This window comes from Phascolarctos cinereus, unplaced genomic scaffold, assembly GCF_003287225.1.
Source record: "Phascolarctos cinereus isolate Bilbo 61053 unplaced genomic scaffold, phaCin_HiC Scaffold_7;HRSCAF=346, whole genome shotgun sequence".
NCBI lineage: Eukaryota > Metazoa > Chordata > Mammalia > Diprotodontia > Phascolarctidae > Phascolarctos > Phascolarctos cinereus.
The window spans coordinates 107,526,354-107,542,086 of record NW_027556180.1 but is presented as its reverse complement, the minus strand read 5'-3'; the positions used below and the strand labels follow the sequence as shown (position 1 = coordinate 107,542,086).

General features: G+C 35.7%; 1 pseudogene; it reads left to right on the top strand.

Moving 5' to 3' along the window:
• Positions 1 to 2,720: 2,720 nt before the first annotated feature.
• LOC110212468 (complement component 1 Q subcomponent-binding protein, mitochondrial pseudogene) lies at positions 2,721 to 8,155 on the top strand (annotated as a pseudogene).
• The last annotated feature ends 7,578 nt before the right edge of the window (positions 8,156 to 15,733 follow it).

The following is a 15,733-nucleotide window of genomic DNA, read 5'->3' as shown; positions in this document are numbered from 1 at the left end:
GGTGCTTAGTAAATGCTAAATCCTTCCTCCTTAAGTCATTTTCTCTGGGTAACTAGTGCACAAATGTGCTACTAGTCTAGGTTATATATCTGAATTTAAAGTAAGGAATTAATTTTGGGGAATGAAATTTTGGCTGCTATGCCTCCTGTGAGTATGAAGATATTTGAGGCTAGAAAGATCTTTGATCATCTCACAAATAACAAAATGTTATAGTACTAGGTTTTAATATATTTTTCCTCTCTATTTTTTTTCTCTTTTTCTCTTACTAGACATTCTGACACCCATTTCATAAGCAGTTAGTAAAGGAAGCAGGAAAAAAAAGATTTCCCTTTCCCCTCTCTTTCCTTTCCATTTTTCTCCCCTACCCCACCTATATCTTAACCTCCTTCACATTTTTCTGAGTCCTTGTACAGTACTGTTTCTTCTACAGTAGTATTCCATCTTTCTAAAATTAAATCACTAGCTTTGGATTTTGTGGTAAGTCTTTTTTTTTCTTTACAAGAAAGACTCTAGTATCCACCCATTCCATTAAATTGACATCTTGATCTACTCATGTTGGACTGATGAATCTATAGATGCATTTTTACTATTGCTGAAGATGTTCTGGCTTTGGGAATTGTATAAGCTTTTTGGCAACATAACACATGGAAATTGCTTCCAGGTGGCTTCCCCAATATGATTTTTTAGTGCCTGAGTGATAGCACCTTAATTCCCCTAACCAGCAACCTGACAGTTTTTATCCATCAACCAGCCAGATAACATTTTCCTGATTCAGGACCCTTGATGAAAGTACTCAACATCTATTTTGGACATTAATCCTTGAAATAGTATTTCAAAAGCAGAGTGAAACTTTCTGCACAAACCATTTTCAATGTAGGTAACAAAGTGTATAAAATCTTTAACAAGTTACACTGCAGGAATTGTTTAAATATGGTAAAAATATGTAAGTGGAAATATTTTATTTTTTTTATATGATATAGTCTAAAGTTACCATTATTTCATATATAGATTCATTTGTCTTTGAAATCTTTTCTCACTAAATATTTTGCTTATTGCAGTATGTCTTCACTTTTCTATTGCTCCCATCCCTCCCCCTAATATTTACATTACATAATAGTATTGTAGAATTGAAAAAAAATTAAAGAGATCATCTAGGAAAGCATTACCTAAACCATGAATCTTGTTTTAAACATCCCCAGCAAATGATCACCTAACTTCTTCATGAAGACTTTGAAGATAAGGAAGTCACTATTAAGATTTTGCTCCATTCTATTTCTTGGGCAGCTTGAATTTCTAAGATTTTCTTTTTAATGAGGGTGATCAGGGGAGTAAATGATCAATTTGAAGAGTTTCCCAATCAAACATATGAAATTACAGGGTATGGGCCAGTGTTCTGAGGCACCTTTAAGGCATATGCTAATGGAATGTAAGCATGCCCACTCATACTGTGCTGAATGAATTTCAGAGAAAATTAGTATTTTTGGATGATTTGCTAAAGGAGAATCATTTGTCATTCCCTGTGAATTCTAAGAAAGAACTGGTTAGCTTCTTTCACTTTTTAGAATATCCTCTTTGCCTTTCCCTTCATGTTATCTTCCATTAGGTAGGGGAAAGGAAGAGGGATTTTTCCTTTTCTCTTCCCCCCTACCACTCCCAAGGAGCAGCTCACAGTGACTTGTGACATTTGGTAGTAGGAACATTTTTGTTTACATACAGCTTGAGAAGAAAGACCTTGAGAATGGGCTTTCCCAGACTAATGTTATTAATTGGAAGATATAAGTTTCTTGTTCAAGTAAATAGAAGAAGCAGGTGAGTGTATGCTCACTCAGCCCAAGAAGAGCCTGGCAGCTTTGGAAATTGCTTTTGGCATAACCCTGAACTCTAGAGTTCCTGAGAATGAGGGAGTCAGGAGATGATTTCCTAATGAGCTATGCTTTCTAGAGAAGTGGAAACAGAAGGTTATACACATTTATATAGCACCTAATATGTGCCAAGCACTTTGCAAAACAATTTGCCAGTATCTCATTTGAAAAATAAACAGTAACCCAAGAGGATAGGCCATATAATCTTTGTGTTACTTAAACACATATAATCAGAAGAGAGGTGTTTTCAGAAGCCCCTAAAAGATATTGACTTTCTTGGGGGGAATCTAAATTACATGTTGGGACTACTATCTTTGAGGAATTATGTATGACACTACAGGAGAAAGGAATTTCAACTGAATGTCAGAGTGTTGCCTTGATGGCAATCCCAAATTCATTTTCCTTCTAGAAAATGGCAAAGGACTATTTGACTGTTTAATGTATTTCTATATCTGTGTACTTCTGTGAACTCTTTGGATCTTAGTGATTTTCTTTAAAAAAAATTACTAATTTCCTTTGTGTTTACATATCCTACATATACTACTATATCCCTCCCCTACACCTTTCAAAAGAACCTTTCCTTATAATAAAGTTTTGTTTTTAAAGAAATGAATCAACATGGAGAAAAATGTTCTAACTCCATGGATTTTGTTCTTTTTTCTATGGTTTGAAGTAAAGGCTGTCCCATATTTGGTATACATTTAGTATAATGAATACCTCCATAGGAAATATGGACCTTTAGAGTAATTTGAGCGTGAGTATAACCTGAGTAGGGTTAATGTATCAAAAAAGGGGTAATTACCTTCTGGAATTTCAGCTTACAGGAATAGGCCCACTTCATGTGACCAAAGTGTGAAAATGGAAGGACACATCTTGGACTGTAAGCCATTCTTAAATTGAGCCAAAACATGTTTCCCTAGAATATATCTATTTCTCCTAGTGTTCCCTAACGAGGAAAGGTAGACCATGCTTTAACATATTGAAGACTGCTATTATTAATTTTCTAATTCTTCAAACATATTATTAAATTCCTCCAACTGCTCTTGGGAAAACATTTGCAAGTTTCCTCAGCTCTTCATATTCCTTCTTATTCACCTCAGCTCCTTAGTACCTCATTCACAATGCTGCCCCTTTAACTTTAAAATTGAATTACACATGAGCTTTTTTGTCTTCATAAAATCTTTAGAAATTTCTAACACATAGTTGTCATTCTTAAATAATCAGTATGCATCACTATTGATAGCATTTAGCTGTACTAGTTGATGGAGTAATGGACTGATAGACTTGAAGTCAGAAAAATCTGACCTTTAGACACTTGCTAGCTGTTTCACACTGGGCAACTTATTTAACCTCTCTTAGCCTGAGTTTACCCATATGTAAATGTGGGTGATAATGCTACCTATAGGTATATATATACACACACACACACACACACACACACACACACACACACACATACAACTCTTTTGGTTTCTTTCTTCTAATCCTTCATTAAATAATAATGAATAAAAGAAAAATAAGAGATATTCATGTGCTGATAAAACAAGAGAATGTTCAGAGATTACAATTTTAATAATTCTTTGAATATTCTATCATTTGGTTAATGTGGGTTGATACCCTGTAGCTTCAGAGAACTAGGAGCTATTAGCAGTTGTTGAAATATTTGAAAGAGATAGCCATAGTCTCAAAGAGTTTATAATCTGGTTAAGGTATCAAAACATATACCCTATGAGAACCTTAGTAATAATGATGATGCATGACACAAGACAACCTTTGTGTCAGTGCCATAGTTTTCTATGGGAAAATTTTATCCCCCCTTACCACCTCTTCCACCTAGTACACTGAGACTGACTCTCTGCATGTTCAATCTTCCAGTTCACAGTATTATAGAGGAAAGTTTTATTTAAGGGAGGAAAACACAATAGCAATCTTTAATATCTCTGTACATTTGTACTCAGGGATCTTTTGTTCTGGTCTGATTTTGATTCAGCCATGTAGTCCGATCTTATTTATATACAGCGATATTTTGTATTCTAAAAATGTATCAGCTGGAGTGGCACATACAAATCAAGACAGTCTTATAGCTTTGAGCTCCACTAGACATCAGCTATTTAGAATGAAAGATACAAAGTACAAGGCAGTCCTTTTGAAAAAACTAAAAAACAAAACAGCACATTACATTAGAAACAACATTATTAATTCATTATCTTCAAATATAAAGGATAAAATATAAGTAGGTATGTATATTATATGCATACAGTCAGACATACACATAGATTCATGCATCTTTATACTTCTATGAAACCAGAAAACAGCAGATTGTACTAGGAATTAATAATCCTAAGTACTGGAGCTTTCTTCAAAGAGTCTGTGATATATGACACCTACATTTTGATTAGAATATACCAATACTTCAAGGGATTGTTATTTCATGGAAGTAGGAACCTTTTCCATTGATGTAGGTAACAAATGCTCTGTAACCTAACAGCTTTTTTTTTGAGACTTAACTGCTGAAAAAGGTTATACTCTTTGCGTTTTTTGAGAGTTGCTAGGAAAAAGAGAAGGCAGCTAGATGGCTCAGTGGATAGACCCTCAGGGCCTTGAGTCTGGGAAGACATGAGTTCAAATCCCACCTCAGACACCTACTACCTCTGTGACCCTAAACAAGTCACTTATCCTGTGTTTACCTTAATCCACTAAAGAAGGAAAGAAAGCAGCCCAGTATCTTTGCTAAGAAAACCTCACGCACATTATTAGTTTTTTATGGTCCATGGGGTCTTGAAGAGTTGGATGTGACTGAATGACCTAACAACAGGAAGAAAGGAAGCATTTTCCATAATGGGAAACTATCCTTCCTAAACACACAAGAAAATAATGGCATGTTGAAACTCATAAGATAAGTAAAGCATTGAGTACCATCTGAACTAATATAATCAAAAAGAAGAACTTAGAACTATGCTAGCAAATAATAGGTTCTTCATAAATACCTGTTGATTTATTGACTTCAAAACCAGGACTTATTTCCTTTTGGAATGGCTGCTTGTAATTCAATATGTTGCATCTCAGGATAAATAAATAAACAAATGTAAACACACATGTGTAATAGTCTGCAGAAGGACTAGAAGAGGGTAACTAAAATATATTGGTAGATGAATTAATGTGTTTCTTTATGAAGATGCTTTTTTTAAATAAGCCTTCATTTCAGAAAGACAAAAGTTGAATCGATCAAATTTTATAGAAATCATGAAAAGTAAAGATGGGGTGAGCATAGACTTGTTAATAAGTACTTGGACTACTGGGACACAGCACCCCACAGTGCTTGAAAGGGTATTGTTTGATGACAAACTAAGATAACTACTACTTTACACAGTAGGTAGTATTCTTACATTATTCATCATCTTAAGAGGCTGTCATATTAAAGAAAGAATTAGGTTTCAAAAGGTTGTAGATATATTAATGACTAGTAGATATATAAATGTGCTAGGACAAAAAAGCTAATTATTTTTGGATTACAATTTCAAATTTTTTGAAGTTTACATCACAAAGGACAACAACAAATTTTTCTTTTGTAGCATTTTGGGAAACTCAGCTACATTGACCATTAGTCTAATCTGGTATGATCTTTTTAATATTCTTACAAATATTACATTACCATTTCTTTCAAGACCATGCCATGAATATAGTGCACACATAAGAAATGATTCATAGCTTCTAACCTATTTTAAATGCATAGATATTGTGATCTATATTAAAAATAATACATATTCATTACCTGATTTTCAAAGGCAGAGCAGCACCACACTTTTGTAATGTATTATAGAAACGAGGGCCTAGGTATCACCCATATATATCTCTTTGGGAATTTTCTTACTATTATTGTGAAAGGATAACTTTAACCTCCTTGGTTGAGCATATCTATATACTCATCATAATCAAATTTATAAGTTCTTGAGGTGATAAAAGTTCCTTAAATTTGCAATCTGATGTACCCAGTCTATATATTGACAGGAGTTTTCTGTATTATGAATGAACTATTAAATTATGTGTCTACTTATTTGCATTTATATTATATTAGCTTAAAATTACCTATAAGCATGTAGATCTGAAATTTAAGTCTAAAAACTATCATACAAAACAATGCACATGGCACCTAGATCTGTTGTTATGAGTGGGTCTGACTCAAGTCAAGACCATGTTAGTTCAGGTTCAACATTGGAACAAGATGAAGCTGGAACAAGGAATGAAGATGATTAGGTCACTGAAGAGTTAACAAAAACAAAGATGTTTTATTTAGTTATTTCATAAAAAGGATATTGAACAAGGATGCTTAAGCACTTAGCTTCAGTAGCTGTACCATGACCCTCTCACTCATGTCTCCATATGGAAACATCTGTTTAGCAGGGTAGGGTGTGATGACTCGTGGTCTTTGGACATCTGCCAACTCTGAAGTGCCCCAGCTCTACAAGAATTAGCAAGAGGCTACCTGAAATCAGTGTCAAGGTAGGCACAGTTTGAGCCTTTGCCCCCTGGACCAATAAAGTCCTGGGGACAGATTCATATCCTTTCAGGGAAAAACAAAATTGCTCAACTTACACAGGAAGGGATTAGGATATTGCTTCTACCACAACAATGTTGTGCACCCAATGGGCACTCAATATAAACATTTTCTACAAACATTTATTGAACTCCTACCATGGGCAAGGAAATGTGCCTCAAACACACTCACACACACATATTAATAATTTTAGGATCTGTGATTTTATTAGATCTTATTTCATCCACAGACACAGATAATAACTCCATTCATGCCAGAATATTTTTTTTTCTAAATTTGGATAGTTAAACAAATAAATAAATATAAAAATGTCATCAACTGGTAGCCAGTCTTCTGATGCTGAACTTCTTTGAACCTCACTAATTTTCAGATGATAGATTCAGAGAATGGTACCAGCAGACTTCCAGAAACTTTTCTACCTTACCAGGACCTGCTAAAGTTTGTTTCTCACTGGAACACTCTTCAAGAACAAAGATCTACCTCCAAGTCATAATTAAGCATTTGAGTAGGACTTTAGTTTATACCAATACACTATATAAAGAAAGGTCTGTGTGAAGGTTTTCATTTATTGGTTGGTTCAATAGAAAGGAGGAATATTTTCAGAAATGGAAGTCTATTAAATAACTCTAATAATTCCACAAAATATATTTGTTTTGATATGCTATTTGTTTCAAACATGAAGTAAATTTTGAAAGTTATAAAATATTCACCTTCAAATTATAGATGTAGTGATGTATGCAATTATTTTTTAGATCAACTATGATTTGTTCAAATATACAATTGATCTATTTAACAAGAAATCTATTACCATTGTAGTTTTTCACTGCTCACTCAATCTTTCAGTATGATCCCTTTGTTTTCTTATGGACTGCCTCTTCTACAGTTGTTCAGTGCAATATGTCTCTATGTTAAAGGGCAGAGATGGTTATTGCTGGAATTTATCTGGGAAGTCCAAAGGTAGACCTTTTTGCAAGGACTCAAAATATTTAATAATGTAGGTCCTTCTGGCCTTCGTCGTCGCCCCCCCCATCCACATATCTCCATCATAGCCCTGCTGCTGCTGCCCCAATGTCCTGGGCACATGCACGCCCCCGCCTCCTGAAGCCTCCCCAGAGAGCGCCCATCCTGTGCTCTTGCAGGTGCAGGGCGGGGTCTCCACACCAAGGGGGACAAGGCCTTTGCCGAATTTCTGACAGATGAAATTAAAGAGGAGAGGGAAATCCAGAAACAAAAATCCCTCCCCAAGATGTTGGGGGATTAAGAACCGGGTGTGCAACGGACAGAAGCCAAGTTAGTCCGGAGGTTAGCTGGAGAGAGGATCACGGTCACATTCAGTCTCAACAACAGTGTCCCACCGACGTCTGACGATGAGTCACCAGAGGGACAGCAGGCCAAGAACAGCAGGAACCCCACTTGGTGGTGGAGGCTGTGAAGGAGGACACCAAGGAAGCCCTTGTGCTGGACTGCCACTATGCAGAGGGCGAGGTTGGACAGGAAGAAGAAGACCAGAGTGACACGTTCTCCATTGGGAAGCTAGCTAGCTTTCAGGCCACCAGCGAATCTGACTGGAAGGATGCAAACTACATGCTCAACACGGATTCCCTGGACTGGGCCCTGAACGACCACTTGATGGACTTCCTGGCTGACCGAAGGCTGGATGGTGCATTTACAGATGAATTGATGGAGCTCAGCACAGCCTTAGATCAACTTTCTGGAAGATCTGAAAGGGTTTGTCTAGTGTCAGTAGGGAGGCCTGAGGCTGCGAGGCTTCCTGGGAGCCCAAGAGCCCTTCCTTCAGCAAGAACAGTTATGCAGAAGCTATGATGGAGAAAGTGCAGTAGAATACTGTCAGACATAAATGATGTTTCCTAACCCTTTAATTTCCTTGCTCCGCTGCAGTTTTTTGTACACAACCACAGAATGATGAGAAATAAAACTCTTGGACCCCTCACCCTCCAAAAAATTAATAATGTAGTGTTGCCCACTTAATCTGGAAGCAGAAACACACACATGATCCTAGCTAAGGCTCTGAAGGTGGAAATGAGCAGCAAAAACCTTTGACTCAGCTGCATGGATGACCTAAGGGATCTCTGATGGCTGTAGTTCTTAGAGTGAGGAGAAAGAACAGGAGAGAGTAAGCATTTGTTCTAGAGTCAGAGGACCTGGGTCTAAATACAACTCTTATGGCTTACCATCTATTTGACTATGGATAGGTTACATAGCCTCTCTATGCCTTAGTTTCCTCGGCTATAAAATAAGACATTTAGACTTGATGGCCTCTGAGATCCCTTATGGCTTTAGTTCTTTAGTCTAGTCAGTTTTGAATACTTATTAGTCCAAATTTCCCACTCTATGTTATCCTCAAGTTTTCTCTTTTTTTTTTTGTCTTTCAATTTATATCACAAAATAGTAGGGAACTAGTTCAATTGGTCAAAAAGCATTTAAGTACTTGAGATACAAAGGCAAAAACAATAGAGTTCCCACCCTCAAAGAGCTTACATTTTAGCAGGGGAGGCAACATATAAAGGTGTGTAAAAAACACATACAAAACAGGTATATGATAATTGGGGGAACAGTACAAGGAGAACAGAAAGGATCTCATGAAGAAAGTTGTCCTTAAGCTATCTTGAAAGAAACCAGTGATTCCAAGAGAATGAGAATAGGAGAAAGTATATTATGTAAATGGAGAAAGCCAGTACAAAATTATAGATATAGGAGATGGAGCCTTATGAATAAGGAACAGCAAGAAGGCCAGCTGGCCTCAAACATGGAGTTCATGGTGATTCTGGTGGGAATACAATATGTAATAAGAATAGTAAGGTAAAATGGGGTCCACATTTAAAAATTTAGACACCAAACAAAGAAGTTTATACTTAATTCTAGATATAATAGGGATCCACTGTAGTGCATTAAGAGTGACTTAGGCAAAATTGTTTTAAAGAATCAATTATTTTATTAAGTGATTTCTCAAATTATTGAGTGCATACCATGTGTCATAGCTAAATGTAAACCATTCTTAAATTTATTGCTGGATAATGGGGACATACTAATACAAAAATAATACATTTTCCACCCTCAAGGAACTTACATTTTAATAGAGGAAAACAACATGAACAAATATAAACAAATGTGAAATATATACAAAATTATTTTGCAGAGGAAACTTCAGCAGCTGAATGAATCTGGTAAAGTCTTAAGAGGGAATACGAGCTGTGAGCTTTGAAGAAGTCTATAATTTGCAAAAGGTACAGATTAGGAAGAAGTACACTTTAGGCAGGGAGACCTCCTGTACAAATGGATGAAATATTCTAGAACGGGAGACAGCACATTATTACCTAAGGGCCAAATCATTGGATTGCTTGTTTTTTCGTATGGGCCTATGAGCTAAGAATGACTTTTTAACATGTTCAAATTAAGTTTCGTTGTATTTAAAAATGAAAAAAAATCATTGTTTGCTGGGTCTTATGGGTCCAAAGTAGGCATAATTTGCCTACCCCTATCCAGTGATTTGGCCCTGGAGAGTAGTTTGCTGACCCTTGTTATAGAAGGTCAATTTGGCAATGCCATAGAGTATGTGAAAGTTGGTGATGTATAATAGGAAAGGTAGATTGAAGCCCTGTGGTGAAGAATTGTATATAACAAATGGAGGAGTTTCTATTTGAGCCAAGAAAAAATAGGAAGCCCCTGGAGCTTTTGGAATAGTGGGCTTTAGGCATGTCACTGTGGCCGCAGTGCGAAAAATAGATTGGTCCAGGTAGCCTAATTAATCAACTACTGGAATAGTCCAGGTAAAAGCTGATAAGGGTCCCAATAGGTTGCTGGCCATGTATATGGAGAGAAAAGGATAAATGTGTGAGACGTTATGAAGCTAAAACCAATAAGACTTGGAAACTGATTAGATACGAGGAAGACTAAGGTAAATGCTCTAAAGTTTTAAAACTAGGGAACTTGAAGAATGGTGGTGCCCTAGATAGAAATAAATAAGACAGGATAGGTTTTTTGGGGAAAAAAATAGTGTTCTTTTTTGTTTGAGATATGTGATATCCAGGTTGAAATGTGCAATGCATTGGATGATGAGGGTCTAAAGAGAAACACTGGCTGGAAACATAGAACTCGGAATCATTTGCATGACAATAATAGTAAAACCCACCAGGACTGATTAGATCAGCAAGAGGTAATATTAAGGGAGGAGAGAAAATGGCCTTTGGCAGAGCCCTGGGTTTACCCACAGATAATGAGTGGGACATTGATAATGATCTGACAAAAGAGATAGTTTAGTAAAAGAGAAGTCAGTTATATTGATAAGGAGAAAACCAGAACAGAGAATTGTTGGACTAGGAACAAATCCTCAGCCTCAGTTTTCTCATCTAGAAAATAGACAACTAATATATGTGTTTTATATCTCATAAGCCTTTGAGGAAAAACTTAACAAATTATTATATTAATGACATCAGTAATCCAGTTTACTGAGATGTGAAGAACTTCTGGATACATATTTACTTTGGTTCTAGTGATTCTCTTGAGAATACATAAAATGTAAACTACCAAATGATCTAATTTCCTTATAATTACACATTTTCTCCTTCTTACAGCTGTTTACCTTTGTTCCAATTTTTCATTCCAGTTAATACCTGTACTCCACTCCTTGAGCTGCTGAGAAATTTCTTGAAGGCAGAACAGTCCTCACAAGAAAATGTCTACATTTTACCTATCTGTAGCATAATCTAACTTTAAAATGTGACACATGTGGGTATATATTAGGCTTTAGGTTTAATATACTACTTCCTTGATAGGTATGCTAAATAGCTACTGTTATTGGTGGTGATGTTATTGTCTTCATCATCATTATCATTACCAACCTAATCATCCTGATCCTATCCTCATCATCATATTATTTATTAATGACTTATGTACCCAGGTTAGGAAGTATCATTCCATCTAGAGTATATGCCTGAAAACTGAGTTGTTTCTTGGCTGTCATCTGGGAAATAATGCCTTGCACAATAAAATTGTCATAAAATTATATATCCCTACAGAGAACAGGTTAGTACAGAGAGGTTACCAATCAGAGACAAGTATTTATGGAAAATAACAATTCTCCCCACCTTTTGATTTGACTTCATAGTTTTGGATATTTTAAGGTTTCAGTTCAATAACAAATTGGATGATTATAAAATCTCATTATCCTCTCACTAGGTAGATACAAAAAATATCCTCTCTCTTCCTAGGATTTAACCAAATTATATTGGATAAATCAACTACCTACAACTTCATGCAACTAATCATTAAATAATGAAGCCAGATAAATAGTAACTGGACTTCATGGATAGACTGCTGGCCTCTGAATCCAGAATACTTAGGTTTCAAATATACCTCTGATAAATGGTAGTGTGTAGGGAGTCACTTAAGTTCTCAGCCCCCCGGTAATTCTCTACAATTTCAGATCTTCATTGGTAGAAGGAGTGTCCTCACTGACAATCCCTCAATAGTCTTAAAGTGTGCTTCTTTAAGAGGGTTCACAAAGTCAAAACTATTTTCATAATAATATCATCATCTTAAATTCTAATATAGCAAATATTTACAGAGATAAGCCACATGAACAAACACTGAGAGTTTCTTCATAATCCTTAAGATTGTAAAGAGATCCTCAAATCAAAAAGTTTGGGAACATCTGCCTTACACTAATATGAACATAGCTAAAGATAGAACATCAAAGAAAGATTATTTTGAGTTTTATGATTTGAGTAGATTTCAATTTCATTTTTTAAAAAATTTCCTTAATCAGACCTAGGCATCATTACTAGCCTTGGCAATGCTTAGAGACCCACAAAAATCAACTTCCTCAGTATCTGCTTAATGATCCACATCTCCCACCAGGTTTTATGGCTAAGAGCATTGCTGGGGAGAGTAGCCCCGGGGGAATTCATTTTAAAATAGTAAATGGTGGACAAAAGCTTAAATTTAGGCTAATAGGGACACACACACACACACACACACACACACACACACACACACACACACTTTTTACTTATAGAGGTACCATAAAATTAGAGCCTCTGTTCCTTTTTTGAATTTGGAAGCATAAAAACAAAAAAATGAAAAAAAAAACCTTAGCTTTTTTAAACTACTTTACACATTCAAATGTGTAAACATAACTATTTATGCATTTCCCTGATCTTTTCTCAGAGAATTTCAATGAGCAGAAACACACATGCTTTATATTCAAGCACTACTGGAGAAAGACCCCAGTGGACCCTTCTGTCCCATGCTTGTTTAAACGTTTCTCACTCTTAAAAATTACAAAGCAGATCCTCCTCTAACACGTTAGAGGCTTCCTGTTTCTAATTTTTTGCACAATGTTTTATTCAATTTTCTACTAGCCTGAAATAGCCATCTCTCCTGTTGAACAGCATATGGCACCCATGTTCCTCAGCCTGTTCTGACTATGAATCAACCATTCAAGAGATTGACTATGATAGATGGTGTGTACCTAAGGTACAAAGTAATTGTGTTCTTGCTGCACCTGGGCAATTTTGGCATTTGGTATCTGTAAATCTCATCTTATAAAAGGAGGTTTTTTTTTCATTAAAAAACACATAAATAACTTTGAAGCATCACTTAAAACATCTCTTATTGCACTTAACAGCTTCTTTATAGAAAGGACCTTTAAAAGAATGATTGGTAAATAATGGCATTCTGTGGAGTACTCAGTCTGAGTAGGGTCTTGTGCTCATTGTATATCCCTTGCTAGCAAATACTTTGTACATTTTTGCAAAAAATATTTTCAACACATACTAACCCCTTCAAATGTAGCAAACAACACACTTGATGAAAATAGAAAAACATGTGTGAAGTCAGTTGGCATTGCTGTTATGTGCAGAGCACACGGGAATAAGAGTACACAGAGGGGGTTGGGCTTCACTGCTGTATGAATTTTTTGTTTTAGCCAAAAATGTTGAGCCAATACCTGGATCATAATCAATAACAACACCTGTTTAAAGGCTGGCCAGAAGAATTCTCTTAAATCGTAAAGAGGGATCTATAAGTTGTACCTTGTGGATAAGACAATGGATTGTTTAGTCCTTTTTAATCTTACTGAAGGATAATTTCAACACTTAACTGTAGAATTTTCTAGCATGATTAAAAATATATGTTTCTCTATACATATGCACATATATGTACATATGTGTGTGTGTCTATATGCACATATACATTTATTTATTATCCATCCAGGTCTATTCTATTAATATTCATGAATGCATTCGGCATGAATTCTCAACATGGAGATGAAAAACATACTATTCTACAAGTATATTTTAGCTACCCTGGGATTCTTCCCTCCAGTCAAGGGATATAAGAGAATGTAAGAAAGAAGATATGTCCAGTTATATTATATTTGCAATCTTTGGTTGCAAAGGCTATATTCAGAAAACCAGGCAACATTTCATATCCTTGCTGAAGTCACAGGAGGAAAACTGGGCTGACCTGATAATATTTCACATACCATCTCTTAAAATTATTGGCTTCTTTTTTTTAATCTGAATGCATAAATTTCAAAATTCAAAATCATACAGCATTTATTTTTAAGACAAGTGAGACAATGTGGGGTGTAATCATTAACAATAACATTATATTTGGTTTATATATCATTACCTAGTGAGAACCAAATTAAATTGTGTTAAATTAGTTTCTGTGTATTTTCCTACCTAAGAATAAGAAATAGAATATCAAAAAATATGATTCAAAGAGACTATTTTTTCATTGGATGCTTCTCTTGGGCAGAAAACGACTGTGGATTCTGTTACATTTATCTGCCCTTCCCATTCTATCTATGGCTAATGATGTTCATTTGATTAGTGCATCATATTAATGTGGATGAAGTCATGGATTCTCCCCTTAAATGAACTTGTTTGTTTCTTGTATTCCACAATAATAATACCTTATAATTATGTGACAAATATTTTAGACATCTCATTTGATCCCTATGAAAGTTTATTGATCAAGGCAATATTGTGTTTAATATTTCCATTTTACAACTGAGACTTTAAATTCTTAAATAGGTTAAGTGATTTAGTTATCTAGATAATTAAGGCAGAATCTATATTCAAATCCAAGGTCAAGGGTTTTATAGTTTGTCCCCACCTCCACCCCCCAATCATACCATACTCCTTGCTCTATAGCTTTGAATGACAAAAACCTATTTTTAGCTGTGTTACAAAAGGACAAGGCAAAAGACTATGGGTTGTTCAGTACCAAACTATTTCTGTTAATGGGGGGAAATGTAAAGCATATGAGATCATGCATTTGGGGCTATTAAGGACATTAGAGGTCACCAATACATCCCTTTCCCTTTACAGATCAGGAAACTGTGGCTCAAAGTGTTTAAATGACTTGCCCAAGGTCATAAAGATAAATGAGTAGAAGAGTAGGAGATAATAATAACAATAGCTATGTGCCAGAAACTGAGCTAAGTGCTTTATAAGTATCTCATTTGATCCTCCCAACAACCCTGGAGGTAGCTTCCATTATTATGCTCTTTATAGAGATTAGAAAAGGAAGTAAACAGAGGTAGGTAAACCCAGGTTAAGTGTCTTGCCCAGGGTCACATAACTAGTAAGTACTGGAGGCCAGATTTCAACTCCCATAGTCCTGACTCAGATCTCTGCAACTCTATCCACTGTACAATCCAGTTACTTTTTCCAATGTAGCCCCAGACTAAAAAGGAAACCTTCTTTCTACTGCATCACACTATTGCAATTGGGTCAATTGTGTTGTCTTTATAAAAGAAGCGCAGCATATGTCATTATGTTTTATATCCTTAAAGCTGAAAATGAAATAGTGTATCAAAAAAAAGTTTGCAGGACCTCCTTACTGAATGTGTGTCATATACACAGATTAAGACTTTAAAATCCAATGAGGTGTTTTTGTTGTTGAGTTGTTTTAGTCATGTCTGACTCTTTGGGACCCCATCTGGGGCTTTCTTGGCAAAGACACTGGAGTGGTTGACATTTCTTTCTCCAGCTCTTTTAACAGATGAGGAACTGAGGCCAACAGGGTTAACTGACTTGCCCAGGTTCACATAGCTAGTAAATGTCCAAGGCCAGAGTAAACTCATGAAAATGAGAGTTCCTCATTCCAAGACCAGTACTATATCCACTGCACCATAAAATAGTTTAATATATGGCACATACCAAAATGAATAATTACCAAACTAAAATGACAAAAAGGCAAACACAGTTAACTCAAGTTCTTTCTCCTCTCATTAGTCTATCTATTTCTAACTTCCATAATGACTAAAAAAATAATAAAACTGCAT